The following is an 18,243-nucleotide window of genomic DNA, read 5'->3' on the forward strand; positions in this document are numbered from 1 at the left end:
GGAGAATATATTTGCAGAAGAATCAACAAACAAAGGATTAATCTCCAAAATATATAAATAGCACATGCAGCTCAACATTAAAAAAACAAACAACCCAATCCAAAAATGGGCAGAAGACCTAAACAGACATCTCTCCAAAGAAGACATACAGATGGCCAAGAGGCACATGAAAAGCTGCTCAAGGGCTTCGCTGGTGGCGCAGTGGTTGAGAGTCCGCCTGCCGATGCAGGGGACACGGGTTCGTGCTCCGATCCGGGAGAATACCACATGCCGCGGAGCGGCTGGGCCCGTGAGCCATGGCTGCTGAGCCTGCGAATCCGGAGCCTGTGCTCCGCGGTGGGAGAGGCCGCAACAGTCAGACGCCTGCGTACCGCAAAAAAAAAAAAAAAAAAAGCTGCTCAACATTACTAATTATTAGAGAAATACAAATCAAAACTACAGTGAGGCATCACCTCACACCAGTTAGAATGGGCATCATTAGAAAATCTACAAACAACAAATGCTGGAGAGGGTGTAGAGAAAAGGCAACCCTCTTGCACTATTGGTGGGAATGTAAATTGATACAGTTACTATGGAGAACAGTATAGAGGTTCCTTAAAAAACTAAAAATAGAATTACCATATGACCCAGCAATCCCACTACTGGGCATATACCCAGAGAAAGCCATAATTCAAAAAGACACATGTACCCCAATGTTCATTGTGGCACTATTTACAATATCTAGGACATGGAAGCAACCTAAATGCCCATAGACAGATGAATGGATAAAGAAGATGTGGCACATATATACAATGGAATATTACTCAGCCATAAAAAGGAACGAAATTGAGTCATTTGTAGAGATGTTGATGGACCGAGAGACTATCATACAGAGTGAAGTAAGTCAGAAAGAGAAAACCAAATATTGTATATTAACGCATATATGTGGAATCTAGAAGAATGGTACTGATGAACCTATTTGCAAAGCCGAAATAGAGACACAGATGTAGAGAACAAATGTATGGACTCCAAGGGGGAAAAGCAGGGAGGGGGGGTGGGGGGTGGGATGAATTGGGAGATTGGGACTGACATGTGTACATGGCTATGTATGGAATAGATAACTAATAAGAACCTGCTGGGGCTTCCCTGGTGGTGCAGTGGTTGAGAGTCCGCCTGCTGATGCAGGGGACACGGGTTCATGCCCCGGTCCGGGAGGATCCCACATGCCGCGGAGTGGCTGGGCCCGTGAGCCATGGCCGCTGAGCCTGAGCATCCGGAGCCTGTGCTCCCCAGCGGGAGAGGCCACAACAGTGAGAGGCCCGCGCACTGCAAAAAAAAAAAAAGAACCTGCTGTATAAGAAATAAATAAAATTAAAAAAAATTGAAAATGATAGGATAAGTATAATATTCAATGTGTATCATTTATATTATATAAATTATATGTAATACATATACACATGACTATGCATATAATTATGATATATAAACTCATGTATTTGTTTCCTAGCTAGAACTGAATGTGCTTCCATAGAATAATTATCATTTAAAAATTATCTGGATTGAATGTAGAGAGACACTGAAAATGAAAAGTTTTATGCGATAGTAGTAAATGCTAAATTTCACCCCCCCCAAAAAAAAGAACCTGCTGTATAAAAAAATAAAATAAAATAAAATTCAAAAAAAGAAGAAAAAAGGTCTTTGAAGTGTCTTCAGTCTCATGGGGACTTTCTTCCTGTGTCAGAAGGATGAAGGGATGGGTCAGCTCCTCCAGGATTCTTACCTGTTATTTCAGAGACTTAAGAACTTACATCTGAGCTTTAGGTCTCCTTCACGTGATTGGATTCGTGGCAGGGCCTCGGTCTCTCTGGGTGAAAGTCTATGGCTGGGTGCAGCAAGGGGTCCTTTATCAATAAAAATGAGCCAACAGGAAAGGCAGGTGCAGGAGTCCAAGGCCAGCTTGGTTTGTGGCAATGGTGGGCTTGATGATGGCAGGATTCCATATGGAAGAATTGCACGGGTACCTGGTGCCTCAAGAGCCAAAGCATTTCTCACTTGAACTGTTTCTTACGCAGATTTGTCAGAAATGCACTTCACACATCGCTGTGTGGAAAACCTAACCTTACTTTAAAATATATATATATATATTTATTTATTTATTTACTTTTGGCTGCGTTGGGTCTTCGTTGCTCCGCGCGGATTTCCTCTAGCTGAGGCAAGTGGGGACTACTCTTTGTTACGGTGCGTGGGCCTCTCATTGCGGTGGCTTCTCATTGCGGAGCACAGGCTCTAGGCGCGTGGGCTCAGCTGTTGTGGCTCGCGGGCTCTAGAGCGCAAGCTCAGTAGTTGTGGTGCACGGGCTTAGTGGCTCCGCGGCATGTGGGTTCTTCCCGGACCAGGGCTTGAACCTGTGTCCCCTGTATTGGCAGGCGGATTCTTAACCCCTGCGCCACCAGGGAAGCCCCCCTAACCTACTTTCAATGGCAAACCCGCCATTAGGATACTGTTTATGATAGTGACAAATTAAGACGTTTGGAAGTGTTGACCCTTATACAAAAGAGCCCCAAACCTTCAACTTTTTATAACTAACTTGTATTGCTCTCTCTGATTATGAAGTGATAGAGTTAAAAAACATTTTTTTTAAGTTACTCACTTTTTAATATTTTACTGTCTCCTTCCAGACTATTCATCTGTCCATTTGTTTCTCTTGGTTCCTTTTAATCGGCTTGTAGCAACATCCCTCTTACCTGTTATCTTTGATCTAGAGTTAGGCTGAGAAACCACACAATCAAGCTTATTACAATTGTGTGTGAAGAGTAGCCTCAGGACAGATAAACACTTAGCCGATCAATACTGCTATTAGGATAGAAGTTTCTAGTGGATAATAGAAGAATCTTTAGGCTGTGGAATCAGATAGACCCTCGTATAAATTGCCTCTCTGACTCTTACTGGTATTGGGAGCTTCAACAAATGACCTTATCATACTCAGCTTCAGTTTCCTCAATGTAAAATAAAAATAATAACACCTACCTTCCATGGCTGTCGTGAGGATTAAAAAAAATCAGATGCCACGTACCTGTCAGAGTGTTTGGCTCATGATGGTGCCTTGATAAACACTGGTTCCCCCCTTCCAGGCATCACTCCCAGGCATCACGATGCTGTGGAAGGAGAATGCCTCTAGGACCGAGGTTCTCAGACTTGAACTTGCACCAGAATCCCCTAGAGGGCTTATGAAAATACCGGTTGCTGGGCCCCACCCCCAGAGTTTCTGATTCCATCAGAAGAGGTTGGGGCTCCAGAACTTGCCTTCTGAAGAAATTTCTAGTTATGCTGGTGATGCTGATGCCGCTAGTCTGGGGCGGGGAGGGCACAGTGGGCACAGGTTGAGAACCTAGAACTGGTCCAGGAGATCAGCAGGCTTTGGTCCAAATTCTGTTTGGCCACTCGGTAGTTATGTGCATTTGAACAAGTCATTTTTCTTCTCTGGGCCATGACTTCCTAGCCCTTCATAGGTTTGAGATAGATACCTAGCATGTAATAGGTCTTCATCAATCTTAATTTTTCCTTCTTTGAGGCAGGATCCCTTCCTGTTCAGCTTAAGGACTTTAGTGTCCCGAGGAACAACCACAACTAGATGATTTTGTCCCTAAAATTATGTACATCTCATCTTAGACACTTTACAAATAAGACCTCTGTCATTCTCTCAGGAGGAGCAAAAATTGACTCTGTAATAAGTAGTAAATATGGGTCCTGTCGAGGTAGCTCAGAAGATCAGTTTTCCACCTGTTGACCTTTTAGGGGAATGATGGATTCATTACAAAATATTTCCCCCTACAGACTAGAAAATGTTTTGCAGGTGGATACATACACATCAATGAGTACTTTTTCCGTTGGATATATGTGTGCGGTGGGCTGTAGGTTGGGGATAGTTATCTTAAAGTGTACTCATCAGTGGCAAAGCAGGTACAACTCTAACTGGATTTATTCTGTTCAAATGACACACTCTCCAGGAAAAAAGAAATGTTTTTCTGCTGTGAAATTGGTTTGTTGGTGTCCTGCCAAATGGAAGCCTTATCGTAGTAAATACATCAACTTTAATTATTCATTTCTATTTGCTTGAAGAAATGTTCTTATGTGACATACATATGTTCCTACACTCCCTTGTTGCAGCAACATGAACTAAATAAGTCACTTTCACACATCAATACAACTCCAAGAATTATGATCGCTAACTTGTGTTCTCTGTACCATTCACACATTTTCCATTCAGCTGGAGAAAAGGTAGTGTGTGGGTAATGGGGAAGAATTATGGAGCAAAAGATGAGGATCTTTTCAGGGTGCTTTCAAGTAAAGGGGAAAAAAGCACAGGATCCCATCTGCTATTACTGATGAACTGAAACATCTCTATCGACAGATTCAATAATGTACAACTGGTTCTCCAAATTCATCTACTGAATCTACAGAACCAAAAGGAGACTTCAAGTCTTTGCAGCTGATCTGCAAGTCACCTGTGGCAGACACATCAGAGTCTGTCCCGCCATCTGGTGTTCATGCAAGGAAACGTTCAGCGAACCCAGTTAAACTGCCAGCGTTTCATACATTATTGGTGGCTGTGAAATTGTTACGATCTCAGTGAAAGGCAATTCCATCCTCTCTGCCAAGTTCCGGTGGAAGGCTGTTTGAGAACATCTATTAAAATTTAAAATGCACACACCCTAAGTCTAGTGATTCCACTTTTAGGAATTCATCTTATGAATATGTTTATACATGTGCACAAGGAAATGGGTATTCAGCAGCACTGAATGTAATAGCAGGAAACAGGAAACAAGCTAAATGTCCATCCCTAGGGTACTAGTTAAATAAATAATGATATACCCACACAATAGGTCTAGCATGTAGCTGTTTGAAAAGTAAGGCTAACCTTCCTACACTGTTGGTGGAAATGTAAATTGGTTCAGCCACTCTGGAAAACAGTATGGAGGTTCCTTAGATAACTAAAAGTAGAGCTACCATGTGATCCAGCGATCTCACTCCTGGACATATATCTGGAGAAAAAACAGAATTCAAAAATATACATGTACCCCTATGTGCAATAGCAGCATTATTTACAGTAGCCAAGACATGGAAACAACCTAAATGTCCATCCACAGATGAATGGATAAAGAAGATGTGGCATATGCATACAATGGAATATTAGCCATAAAAAAGAATGAAATAATGCCATTTGCAGCAACATGGATGGACCTAGAGATGATCATACTAAGTGAAGTAAGTCAGACAAAGACAAATATCATATGATATCGCTTATATGTGGAATCTAAAAAAAATGACACAAATGAACTCATACAAAACAGAAATAGACCCACAGATGTAGCAAACAAACTTATGGTTACCGAAGGGGAAAGAGGGGGATATAAGTTAGAAGTTTGGGATTAACATATACACATTACTGTATATAAAATAGAATCAACAAGGACCTACTGTATAGCTCAGGGAACTATACTCAATATTTTGTAATAACCTCTAAGGGAAGATAATCTGGAAAAAAGATATATATGTATATGTATAACTGAATTGCTTTGCTGTACTCCTGAAATTAGCACAACACTGTAAATCAACTATATCTCAATTTAAAAAAAAAACCTTTGAAAAAATAAAATGGAAAAAAAATAAGGCAAATCTATATTAACATAAGGCAAATTTATAAGCACTTGAAATTTCCAAAGAGATTTATTAGCATAAACGAACCTCAAGCTGGTGAGTGTCGCCGGGGAAATGGCTTTGAGCTGTCCTGTTACTTTACTCCTTTCTTCTCCCATCCCTCAGCCCCCAGCCACGTATGGAGCATGGACTGTGTGTCAGGCACTGTCTTAGGTGCTGAGGGTGCGACAGGTAAAGGCAGAGTCAGTCCTGGCACGGTCTGCACTCTAGGTGGGAAGAGAGACAATGATAAACAGATTATTAAAGGTAATTTCAATTGTCCATTAAAGTGGCAGAGGAGGTAAAGCAGGGCCGTGTGGTGCCGAGTGAATGGGGAACAGAGTGGTCTTTTAGCCGGGCTTGTAGAAGGCATGAACCCCAGGTGATGAGAGGGAAGACAGCACAGAAATTCAGGAGAAGGGTCTCCAAGCACAGAGAACAAATGCAAAGACTCTGGTGAGTTTCAGAGAAAGAAAGAAGACTGTGTACGTACTCCCAGCTTTATCTCTCCAGCCTACATGTGTCTCTTCAACTCCAGATTCTTCTACCCAACTTGGCTCTTGTAGGTACCCAAGTTTATCAAGTAAAAACCAACCTCGAAGTCAACCCTTTTCTGGTCTCCCCATCTCAGTAAATGGCATCTTTATTTCTTCAATTGCTGAAGCCTAAAATTGGGGTCATTCTTGACTCTTTCTCTGGAATCTCACATCACATCCATCAGCAGACAACAGTGGCTGTTTCTTTCTAATGGAACTGAATCTGATCACCACAAACCACTTCCATTACTACCACCTTGGTGCAAAGATGCATTATTGCAATCGCCTCAGCACTTGTTAGGGTGTTGGCTGAGGCGCGGTAACAAAAATATCGTCCTGGCTAAGATGCTGAACTAAAAAGATGGTCCTTCCAATAAGATAGCAGTCTTCTTCTCTCCAGCCAAGAGGTAGAAGGCTCTGTGTTGTGAGATCATCAGAGAACCAGATCCTTTCAATCGTGTGTCTCTGGTTTTCCTTTAGGTATTGTTCTTTTTTTCATGGTTGAAGCAGGCTTACTACCACTCCTATTCCGGTCCACAGACAAGGAGGGAAAAAAGAGAGAGAGACTGAGTGTGTAGGGAAAGGGCCGCTTCCTTTGTAAGGAAGCAGCCTTGAAGTTGACTGTATCCCTCCACTCACATCTCATTGCTCAGAACGTGGTCACATGGTCAAGCCTAGCTGTAAGGGAGTCTGAGAAACGTAGCATCCAGCGGGACAGCCAAGGGCTCTGGTTAAACTTGGGGCTGTTCTTAGACTAAAATGAATAGGGGAGAAACTCTAGCAGTCTCTGCATCCACAGAGATGCACCCCCAAAACCCTCCTTCAGAGAAGGACTTGTTGCCCACCTGAGGGGAGGTTGGCCAGCACAGGGTCTCCGCCGTCAGCTCCCCTGGGGCTGCCTCACTGCAGACTGCCTGACCTGAGGTCACACCCTGTCTGGGCAGCCTGCATCCCGTGATGGGCAAGAAGGAGACACACAGGCCCAGCCATTTTAGGGCCAGCGATACCTGCTCCAGAGCCCTCGCTGGGTTGCCCAAGGCTCGCTGGGCTTGAATTTCAGTTCTACTTCTTTCTCTGTGGAAGCATCTGGAATTTCTTCAAGCTGGAATGGCTCTTTCCCCGACTTAATCAACCTACAAGCTGAGATTTACAGAGATCTTGTGAAATTTATCCTGCGCTTTCTGGCCGACGTGTTGAGCTCTTTTTGAGATCAACTGTCCACATTCTCTCCTCTGTGCAACAACTAACAATTTATGAAATTTTAAAAGTCTTCATCCAATTTGTTGAAAGTATTGAATAGAATAGGACTGGGGACAAAATTCTATAGTTTTCTTCTGGAAAGTTTCTCTAAATTACCAGCTTTTCATAAAATGACCTGAGAGGATAGAAGAGTGTATTGTTATGTGTGTAGTGCAAGGACCCTTGGCTCTAGGGTTTTGGTAGATAAATGAAAGATTTTGGAGCAGCGTAAATATAAGAAGGGGGGCATTCTATGCTGAAGAAACTAACATGAACACACGTAGAAACAAAGGGAAATCACAAATACTGTTGACAGGTTAATTAACCAGTTGGATTTATTTTTACCTAGGAGACCAGGGAAATCATCCCTAAAGGTGCTTGATGTATTTGTGTATATTCATATAATGAGATGCTTAAAGAATGTTTCTTTAAAATCCATGAACTTCTTAAGGGATCCATCTAAATCAACATTGTTGAGTGTCCACACTCACTTTAAGTTTGAAGATTTAAATTTAAAATAAACAGCAAGGGGTTTCCCTGGTGGTGCAGTGGTTAAGAATCCACCTGCCAATGCAGGGGACATGGGTTCGAGCCCTGGTCTGGGAAGATCCCACATGCCGCGGAGCAACACAGCCTGTGAGCCACAACTACTGAGCCTGCGAGCCACAACTACTGAAGCCTGTGCACCTAGAGCCCGTGCTCTGCAACAAGAGAAGCCACCGCAATGAGAAGCCCGCGCACCACAACGAAGAGTAGCCCCCGCTCGCCGCAACTAGAGAAAGCCCGCGTGCAGCAACAGACCCAAGGCAGCCAAAAATAAAATAAATAAATTTAAAATAAATAAATAAAATAAAATAAACAGCAATAGGTCGTATTGCTGGGGAACATTTATGCTTCTTATTCTCTTAAAAAATAGTAAACCATTCCCCAAGCTTTCTTTTACCTTCATTTTATTTATTTAGTTGTTTGCTTGTTTATTTATTTATGGCCATGCCACATGGCATGTGGGATCTTAGTTCCCCGACCAGGAATTGAAACCCGTGCCCGCTGCAGTGGAAGTGAGGAGTCTTAAACACTTGGCTGCTAGGAAGTCCCTACTTTCATATAATTTAAACCTATCAGAGATAATCAAACGTCCTGGGATTTGGTTTTTTCATATTATAGCTGTTGAGCAGAACTTTCCACATATAGTTTGTATAAGCAGCTGCTAAGCCAACTAATAATGCTGTATCCCAATTCACATTTCAGCATCTCACTCCCAAGGGTACCATCAAGAGATAAGTCTTCAAATGCTTTGCTAAAATGGAGACACGTTATTGCTAAAGCATTTCCCCTTATTTACTAACCTAAAACGAAGTCAGAACTAGAATTAGGCTTAATTTGTTGTAACCTGTTGGAAGAGATCACACATTGTTTTTTAGCGATCATTTCCCATTCATCGAACTGCACATGAACCATCTTGGTTAACAATTCTTACCACCAGGCTGTGGATTTATGTCAAACTTACTGAAGCTTGGTCTTCACAGTCTATTGGTTTTCCTCCCGTGTCTTCAGTCATCTCTCTTGTTTATCATTTTTAAAAATTCCTTTTTCTTCCACCATGAAGTGTTACAATCACACTACATAAAATTTGTAGATAGAGAAAACAAGAAAAAAATCTGTCCCTAAATGAATTACTCTTTATATTTTGGGGCATTGACTTCCAGCATTTTTCTATATATCTTCTTTACACAGATCACAATGTTGTCCATATATGTTTTAAAATAAAGTGTCCATGGTACTAGATGGGCTTCCTTGACGCCCTGTAATGTAAAGATTGATGACAGTGAGTGACACTGAGGTCACAATTACAAGTTCATGCAACCTGGGATATATTTTCCTGGGTTTATAGCCCCGAAATGTATTTGGGACGGCTGGTTACTTATATTACTTTCCAGCAAAGCTTCAATTCCTTCTTCATGATGTCCGTTTTACTTTTTTCGGTGTGAGTATAATTTTCTTTGATGGATAAGCCAGAAGAAAACCAAAAATCAAATAATTCAGTTCCTTCTTTGTCAGTTAACATTACACTGTGTTTAGAACCTTCAAACATTGTCAAGTTGGAACATAAATTGGGCTAACCTTTCTGGAAGGCAGTCAAGCCATATATGTATCAAGATCCTTAAAAATGTTTTGCCCTTTGTCCAAGTAATTCCACCTCTATAAATAAGATCCTAAGGAAATAACTGATTCAAAGATTTTGCAGAAGAACTTAACTGTGGTGTTATTCATAGTGGTGAAAGATGACACCTAAATGTCCAAAAGCGGGGAGATGGTTAAAGTATAGACGGAAGATTATGTAGTTACTTTTAAAAAAGCATGTCTTTAAAGCATAAAATAATGATCTAGGAAAGCACTTATGATATGTAAATAAAACACAAAATTGTATTCTGAATATGATAGTGATTTTGACTTGGTTGTCTTTGCAGCATTGACAAACTTATCTCATCCTGCACTTAGTTAAGTCAGCTGAGGTCCTGACATTTTGCAGACTTGGTTTATGCTGCACGTGGATTCATTCTGAGCAATATTTCCCTTCTTCCATCCTTTTTTTATTTTTATTTTTTAACATGGTCTTTTTATATCTGAGCTCATCAGAGAACTTCTTGGAAGTCGTGTTAGTTTTCGGGCTGCCTTTTCATTTTCTTCTATGTCAGTTCATTAGTGAATGCATTTTCAGCATTTTATTCTCAGGCCCTCATCTGCTAACCCTCAGTCCCTTCTAGAATCTCTAGTGATGAGATCATACTGATCTTGTCTTTGGATTTCTTACAATATGTTTTTCTACATAGTGTATGACACTTGTGCGTAGGGTCCCAGGGTTCTCTTCTTTGTGTTCCAAAGTGTAATGGCCTTTTGTCCTAACTTGGGACTTTGAGTGAAGCAGGAATAGGGAGGGAGCTGGGAGCTTTCCCTCAACCCACACGTCAGGGCTGGACGGAGGGCTGAGGAGACTGAGCTCTGGAGGACCTGGCCAGGGTTTGTAATGACCACTAGACGTTACCTGGGTGAAAATTTGACTCTACTGAATCTCGGGGGAAACATCTGTAGTATTTTCTATACAAATATGAGTTCCTGAAGCAGGCGAGTCTGATGATTTGGTAAATAGCTCCCAGGAATGCTCATTTAACATGTTGGAATTACATCCCTACTTTTGTGTTTGTGGATTTTCATACAGATATATCTTATTTATTTATTTATTTATTTGGCCGTGCCGCGTGGCTTGTGGGATCTTAGTTCCCTGACCAGGGATTGAAATTGAACCCGGACCTGGCAGTGAAAGCGCTGAGTCCTAACCACTGGACCACCAGGGAATTCCTGATACAGACATATCTTATTTTTTCCCCAAATATGGAAATAGATTTTCTGTCTTATCTATTGATAAGATTTTAAAAATCAGTGAAAACCAAATAAAACAAAAATCTGACATATTAAAAAAAAAGGAAGAAAGTAAATGCCCGTATTCCTCTGCCTAGAGATAACTGCTACTCACACTTTGCAGTAGGGCACGGAATGTAGCTCTTTCTTTTTGTCTTTTGTTCTTTATGGTTTCTAGTAATGAGTCCCAATTCACGGAGTCTCATTGAAATCTATTAGTTTTTTGGTGCCTTTGTGCACAAAAAATTATGCTTTTGTGCAAGAATTTCTAGGACTTTGGTGTAAGACATCTGAGGCATTGATATTAATGCTAAGAAGAATGTTAATGGCAGCTAAATTTCATCAAGCACTCAGTTTAAGCCAGGCACTTTGTAAGTACTCTGCATGCATTCTAATTTAATCCTGACCACAAGCATGTGAAGTAGGTTTTATTTTCACCCCCATGTTAGAGATGAGAACTTGATGAGAATGTGACTTGCCCAAGAGGCCACAGCTAGTAAGAGGAGGAGTCATGACTCAAACTCAGTGTTCCCTGATTAAAGCCTCTGGCCCCAACCAGGACATCCCACTTCCTCCAAGTTGGTGGGCTCGTCCTCTTTCCCTGACGGAGTTATCCTATGAAGAACCAAATAACGTGCTCCTTTTCTCTGTTTGTTTCCCATTCTCCTCCACAGACTCTGTATCCCAACTACAGGCACTTTTCATATCCAGCTTAAAACCTGAACATCTGGTTGATGAATCCTCCCAGCAAAATTCCCTCCGGTTTCGGAGTAATACCATCAGTCCTTTGCTAGACTTCCACTCTTCTGGCATCTCAGGCCATGATTTGGGAAATAAAAGCCTTCTTTTCAAAGCATGCTCCAGGAGTGCAGCACATCTCCTGTGTCATCACGGCCAGGTGTACACGTGGGCAATTGCATAAAAATGTCCCTCGCTCACTAACATGCAACATTGTGCAAGGTTGGTTTGGAAAGTGAGAATGGAAGATAGGATCAGTGTGAAACATACCAAGGGTTTTCTTTTTTCAATCCCTTTCTCTCCCACTCTGCCCACTTACCCCAATCTGTCGTATATGCTGCTGTTAATCTTCTTTCTGAAATACACACTTGACTTTGGTCCTCCTTTTCACTGCAAACTCTTAAACATGGCATAGAAAGAGCTTTTGTCATCCAGATCCTACCCCCTCCCAGCCTCACTTCCCACTGTTCCTCACCTGAAATGTTCTGCTCCAGTAACATTCAGCTGTATTGCTGCTGTTGGGGATACATCCTGCTGTCTTACGCCTTCTTGCTTTTTTTTTTTTTTTTTTTTTGCAGTACGCGGGCCTCTCACTGCTGTGGCCTCTCCCGTTGCGGAGCACAGGCTCCGGACGCGCAGGCTCAGCGGCCACGGCTCACGGGCCCAGCCGCTCCGCGGCGCGTGGGATCTTCCCGGACTGGGGCACGACCCCGTGTCCCCAGGCGGACTCCCAACCACTGCGCCAACAGGGAAGCCCCGCCTTCTTGCTCTGACAGCTGCCTGGAACACCTACATCCGTATCATCTCACCCCACTCCACCTCATGCCCTCTGAACCGCTACACTCAAGGTTCTTTAAGACACAATCCGAGTGAAATATCCTCTGTGAAATGTCGGCAGATGCTTCTAAGGAAATTAAGAACCTTGGACTTTCATTTTTTCATTTGTAGCACCGTATCTCAGTCCTAGTAAACTGTGAACTCCTTACAGGCAACAGTCAAGTCTTGTGTATTTCTGAAATTCCAATATCAGCCACCAAATACAGCTTAACAAGGGCTTAGGAAATGTTTGCAAAAGAATGAATGAATATGTGGAACCCGGGAAGTAATTCACAAGAGATCAAGGAATCACACACTCTAGAAAGTATAAAAAGTAATCTCACGTTGGCAAGAGAGAGAATTATGTGGTGGAAACTTATCAGTTGAACTTAGGTAAATACTGACATGCTGAATCAATGGGTCTTAACCCCCCACTGCAATCGTAATTACCTGGGGACTTTAAAGAAGCCCAGTGCCTGGACCCTTACCTCAGAAATTCTGTTGAATTTTTCTATTTTTTTAAAAAAAAAACAGTCTGAGAGATTATACTGTGCATCCAAAGTTAAGAATAACTACTCTAGATAAAAATAGAAATTGAAGTATATAAACGTATTAGTTTCTACCAGGTGAAAGCTATTTGCAAGTAGGGGATCCCAGAATTTGCACAAAGATGTCTCAGTGCAGACTTAGGCTGACTATGCATTTCTAGATGTATATAATCATGCCCATGAAGCCCTGTGACACGTTCCTTTATCCCCTCTGCAAATGTGTTCACAGCTCCTGACAGACTTTGCTGTCATAGGAGCAAAGGCATTTGCATCTTTCCACTGAGAGCTTACTGGTGGATATTAGCTAGAATCCCAATCCAGAAAGAGACAACGTTCAAAGTGTTTTGTTTTTTTTTTAAATCTAAACCGTTGCTAAATGTTTAATGTTATGGTCAAAGTCTCTGCTTGTGAAGTAAATAAGAAAGTTTTTGAACATGTGATGCAATGGGATTTCAGGACTACAAAACCTTGGACTCTGAGTCTAGGTCTCTCTAGTGAATTTACAAAGTAGAGTAGGAAAGGATATAAAGTCAGTAAGAATTTTTCCCCATTTTAAAAGATTGTAATATAGTTGATGTATGATATTATGCTAGTTTCAGGTGTATCACATATGATTTGATATTTGCACACATTGTGAAACAATCACCACAGTACGTCTAGTAGCCATCTGTCCCCGTACAAAGTCATCACAGTATTGTTGATCATATTTCTTACACTGTATCCCCATGGATTGTTTGTTTTATAAGTAGAGGTTTGTACCTCTTAATCCCCTTCACCTATTTTACCCCCCTCCCCAGCCATTAAGAATTTTGAGTACAAGGTCCTATGTCTCTTGTGAAACAAATGTTGTCATGTATTCTTCAACCTAAGTGTCTATGTGGTTCTGTATCCTTGTTCATGGTTAATAAAACATAATATCCTAAGTGCAACATTAAATCCAAGGGTTAGCTACTCTTTAGTGATGATTATAAACCCCAACAATACAAAACAGGCACTTGATTCGTCAAAATCCCTTGGATTTTTATCTTAATGGTTTTTCCATTTGCTCCGCCAAATTAAACTTTAATGGCAAGTTTAAATGTGTCTTTAAAATGTCATTTAACATTGATTATCAGCCAGCTCTTTGGTTATTATATTATTGTTACTGAGATGTGAGTTGCAACATGTGGAGAGGAAGATAGACCAGACTACACATCCACCAGCTGGTGCTGAAGTTATAGGTGAAAATATATCACAGTCTAGAAGATGAATGATTGTATCTCATCTTAAGGCTCATCTCAAAGGTTTTTCATTAGACCCATGTGTGTGTTTGTGAGGGCTCTGGGAACATTTTGTAATTCTCAGACATGTTCAAGTGGCAAAGCACTCAGGACTAATAATAATTATAATTTATAAATTGTGCAGATTACCATCCATTATGTTTGTATTTAATTTTACAAAGAAGGGAAAATTTTACTAGCCAAAAAATTTAAAAAACCACGAACACTTGACTCTCCCTTAAAGCTGTCAAACTAAGTTCGATTTAGTTGTTTCTTCATTTTCCTGCTACTACTATTTTTTGCATAATTTTCCAAAGTTCTGTAGTTGGCAGATAGGAGCTGGTTGTCAATGATTCAAAAAAATGTTTATATAATAATCTCATATATTATATATTAATATATAGTATATATTTTATATTAATAGAATATATACATAAAACTGAGAAAGTTCTATCCACTGCATTGATTTTTAGGCAGTGATGTAAATAAAAGTTGAGGCCTCATATAGTCCAGTTAAGACCAGTATCTTTTTAAAAGTACTCTCAAGGAAACCACCAAAAAGACATGCATTCTTTCCTGTTTTTAGTTATATATATATATATATATATTTTTTTTTTTTTGCGTTACGCGGGCCTCTCACTGTTGTGGCCTCTCCCCTTGCAGAGCGCAGGCTCCGGATGCACAGGCTCAGCGGCCATGGCTCACGGGCCTAGCCGCTCCGCGGCATGTGGGATCCTCCCGGACCGGGGCACGAACCCGTGTCCCCTGTATCGGCAGGCGGACTCTCAACCACTGCGCCACCAGGGAAGCCCCTTTAGTTATATTTTTAAACAATTTCAAACATACAGAAAAGTTCCAAGAATAGAACAAAAAACTTCCATATACTTTTAACCCAGAGATCCCCTTCGAGTTTCACCAAATGTCCCCTCAGGCTCTCATAGCAAGAGCATCATGTGGTCCAGTCACTTCTCCTGACTCCCAGGCTCCCTCAGTCTTTCTTTCCTTTCATGGCCTTTGCCTTTTGTTTTGTTTTGTTTTGTTTTTGTTTTTTTGCGGTACGTGGGCCTCTCACCGCTGCGGCCTCTCCCGCCGCGGAGCACAGGCTCCGGACGCGCAGGCTCAGCGGCCATGGCCCACGGGCCCAGCCACTCCGCGGCATGCGGGACCCTCCCGGACCGGGGCACGAGCCCGTGTCCCCTGCATCGGCAGGCGGACTCTCAACGACTGCGCCACCAGAGAAGCCCGTGATCTTTTCCTTTTTGAAGATTACAGGGCAGTTGTTTTGCATGGTGTCCTTCAAGTTTCTCATGACAAAACCCGGGTTATTAGGTTTGGGGCAGGAATATCTCAGAAGAGATGCTGTGTTCTTCTCATCACATCCTATTGCGGGGGAGCGGGGGGGGGCACACAGTGTCAATTTGTCCCATTAATGGTGGTGTTAATTTTGATTACTTGATTCAAGTGGTATCTGCCAGGTTCCTCCACTGTAAGTTTATTCCTTTCTCCTCTCTTTGTAATGAATTATTAATTTATGTGGTGACACTTTTAGGACTATAAGAACATCTCATTTCACATCCTACTAACACCCCTAGTTTCAACATCCATTGATTTTTTTTTGCCAGAATTAAATATTTCTATGATGAATTCCAAATTGTGATTTTTTAATTCCATATTCCTCCTATATTAATTAGCTGGCATTCTACTGTCAAGAAGAACTTTCTTACCTTCCCATCTATTTATGTGTTTCTTGCTATCAATGTAGACTTCTTGATTCCTGTTTTGGTCAATGGATTTAATTTGTTACTATGATTATTTATTTTACACTCAAATTGTCCCATATTTGACTAATGAGAGTCCCTTCAAATGACTTCGGAGGTCTTCCTAACAGGTCCCTGCCATTCTCTGAGCATCACCTGAGCTGTTCTTCACCCCATGATGTTCCAGGCTTATCTTGCACTTACCCTGCCCCATTCCTAGAATCAGCCAATTTTCCAAGGAGCCCTGGCACCTTTCAGAGGAGAGTTGTATTTAGAAACCAAGATCTAGGCACTAGGTGTGCTCATTGCTACCGGGTATACTGCCATTCCCAGGCTATCTTAGTCGACAGAACTAGGAATTACATGTATACAGATGTACATACGTACACACATGCATGCACCTTCTTATCTATATTTATTTCTGGATCTGTCTCTATGTAAGTAAAGTTTGTACTGATATATCCACTTGCAATACACCACCACAGGGTTTATTTGGGCTTCCATTCTTTCCTTATTGCTACTTCTTTGATCAGTAAGGAAACTGACTTCCATTAGTCTCAAGATATGTGCTTGTTTACTCAATCTATTGTATATGCCACTCCTGTGACACCACGGGGCTGCCATTCTCACAAGGGCCACCCTGAATGTCCCACTCAGGTCCACCCCATGAATTTGGAATGGAATTGGGAAGGAAGGAAGGAAGGAAAGAGGAAGTGAGGAAGAATAAAAGGAAAGGAGGGAGGGAGGAAGAGAGACATGCATTTTTTTAATATATATATATATATATATTTTAAATTTTTTTGGCTGCGTTGGGTCTTTTGTTGCTGTGCACGAGCTTTCTCTAGCTGCCATGAGCAGGGGCTACTCTTCGTTGCAGAGCACGAGCTCTATGCATGCGGGCTTCAATAGTTGTGGTGTGTGGGCTTCAGTAGTTGTGGCTCGAGGGCTCTAGACGCAGGCTCCGTAGTTGTGGCGCACGGGCTTAGTTGCTCCGCGGCAACTAAATGTGGGATCTTCCCGGACCAGGGCTCGAACCCATGTCTCCTGCATTGGCAGGCGGATTCTTAACCACTGCGCCACCAGGGAAGTCGGTGCATTGTTTTTAAACTGAGGTATAATTAATATATAATAAAATGCACAGTTTTTAAATGTTTAGTGGAAGAGTTTTGATAATTTCATGTACCCAAGTAGCTACCACCTAAAATAAAATATAGACTGTTTCCACTCTCTCCAGAAAGTTCCCTCTTGTGAGGAAGTACACCCGTCAGCAAGCGTCATTAAAACCTCCCCTCCTCGGACTTCCCTGGTGGCGCAGTGGTTGAGAATCCACCTGCCGATGCAGGGGACACGGGTTCGTGCCCCGGTCCGGGAAGATCCCAAATGCCGCGGAGCGGCTGGGCCCGTGAGCCATGGCTGCTGAGCCTGCGGGTCCGAAGCCTGTGCTCTGCAACGGGAGAGGCCACAGCAGTGAGAGGCCCGCGCACCGCAAAACAAAAAACAAAAAACCCAAACCCTCCTCATCACTGGTCCTCCCAACGTCTATCGTTCAGATTGCAGCTGCTGCCAAAACTGTTCTCTTCTCAATTTCAAACTTCTCCAGATTTTCTTTTCCTGCTGTGCAGCCTGTGGCTTTCTCTCTATTCCTCCACCCACCTCACATCTTTATTATACAGGACACCTTGGTCCCTTTTCATTCGTTTTCTCTCTTTTCCACCCATCAAGGGAATTCTCTACAATAACACAGAGCTTGCGAGCGATCAAACATAAATCGTGCTCCTTAGAAAAGGAAGGTGGGTGTGTGTGTGCATGCGCACGCGCGCGCGCGCGTGTGTGTGAAGACTGTGATTTAATCGCAAAGGGGAAGGACCCTTATTTTATGTTAGTGGCTGTACTCTGTTCTCCTTGTCACGGAACAGCATATTCATTAGCAGCATCATTAAGAATTGCTGTCTGACAAGAATATTTCTCAAACTGATGTGTCTCAAGGAACTTTAGACCTGTGAATATAAAACACCATCACCCAAATGAGAACAAGCAAAGGCTATTTATTCAGAGCTTGCTATCGGAAGGCAGTTAGCCATCATCATTTGTGTTTGGCAGACATCCCAAATCAGTTAAAGGATGGGAAAACTTTACTGCAGATGGAAAGGGAAAGCCTCAAGTATGCCCTGATGGGAGGGTGTTGGTTTGGGGAAGCTGGATGTGGACTAACTGGAAGCCGGGCATCCTATGTGATGGATTAGAGGAACGCACTTGG

General features: G+C 42.1%; 1 long non-coding RNA gene across 1 annotated transcript; it reads right to left on the reverse strand.

Annotated features, from left to right (window-relative positions):
- Positions 1-2,485: 2,485 nt before the first annotated feature.
- LOC308606967 lies at positions 2,486-12,381 on the reverse strand. Its single transcript, XR_014013927.1, has 4 exons — positions 12,082-12,381; positions 8,959-9,253; positions 5,725-5,903; positions 2,486-3,134 (listed from the first exon to the last, which is right to left on the reverse strand). It is a non-coding gene; the product is annotated as an uncharacterized lncRNA (long non-coding RNA).
- Positions 12,382-18,243: the final 5,862 nt, after the last annotated feature.

The sequence above is a fragment of the Mesoplodon bidens genome (assembly GCF_964165515.1).
Source record: "Mesoplodon bidens genome assembly, chromosome: 19".
Classification (NCBI taxonomy): Eukaryota; Metazoa; Chordata; class Mammalia; order Artiodactyla; family Ziphiidae; genus Mesoplodon; species Mesoplodon bidens.